A 1,302-nucleotide genomic window follows, 5' to 3' on the forward strand; every position below is an offset into this window, starting at 1 on the left:
AAATAGATAAACTCCTGCCATTCGCAGCAACATGGATGGAGTGGAAGGATGATGCTCGGGTAAATAATCCAGGAGGAGAAAGAACAATAGCAGATGGTTACATGTGTGGGACGAATATAGGGGAACCAACCAAGGGGTCAGGGAAACATAATAACAGTATAAAAAATGAACAGGAGCTGTAAATCAGAGACATTCTGCGGGGTGGGGGGCAGCGTCAGAACAGGGTAAGGAGGAGCACAGGGCTAGACTATACTTTGCAGGAAAATGAACGGCGATGTAAAGTAGGGATAAAGAAATAAACTATATTTTTTAAAAAAGGAGAAAAGGAATGAGGCGCTACGCCAGCGGTTTGAGGGATCAGGGTTGAGCACAAAGAAGCTCAATGTTATTGGCCATTGGCCAAGAACCACTGGGCTACGCAACGTGGATGCGGCTGAAGGTCATTGGCTGGCTGCGGGCAGCTCACACACGCAGAACTACGCAGAGGCTTTTCTTCAGCTGCATGGAAAGGGGGATTTGGGGCAGTCACAGTGAGGCTGTGGGGGCCGTGCCAAACCGCCCCGTCCACGCGGGCCCACACCCCCCAGGCCCAGACAGGCCGATGGGCCGCCCTCTGCGGGGCAGGTCCACTGATGGGCAGCCTTTGCCTCCAGGCCACCGCGACAACCCCGGCCCGGAACCCCGGAACCCGTGGGGTGAGCCTGGCTTCGTTCAGCCACACATGTCCCTTGTTGGTTCAAAGGAGCCTCCTGTTTAAACATTTGCACTGGGCCCCTTTATTTACCTTTTTCATTATTTGCTTCTGCTTGTCCTTGGCTGTGTGAGAACACTCAGAAGCCCTTTACTGGAAGGGGGGGAGGGTGGCCGTGTCTGTGATCCCTCACACCTGTGTGACCTCCAGTACCCCCTTATCTCCTGCTGGCTGGGAGCCACACCCAGGCGGGAACCAGCCAATGACATTTAGAAAAATGATTTGCTGCTGATTTCACCTGTTCCTGGAGGCTGCCTCAGACTCTGCAGGTGAGGAGGTTCTCGCAGGGCTCAACTGCAGGATCCCATTATTACGAACTCAGAGGCCCTTTGAATTCTATGCCCTTGACCTTCTGGCTGTATTGCAAGCTGCTGAAGTATTGGGCTGACTTCATCATTTCCCCTGCCAGGATTCACACCTTCCAATTTGGGGTTGGAACATCTGGTTGTTTTGCAGGAATTCAAAATTCTAGCAAGACTTTATCTACTCCTCGGGCAGAGATGGACGAGCCTGCCTAACTCCCTCCCCACTCAAGTTCACATTCTCTGCTC

The sequence above is a fragment of the Condylura cristata genome, unplaced genomic scaffold (genome assembly GCF_000260355.1).
Source record: "Condylura cristata isolate star-nosed mole 26May11 unplaced genomic scaffold, ConCri1.0 scaffold00012, whole genome shotgun sequence".
NCBI lineage: Eukaryota > Metazoa > Chordata > Mammalia > Eulipotyphla > Talpidae > Condylura > Condylura cristata.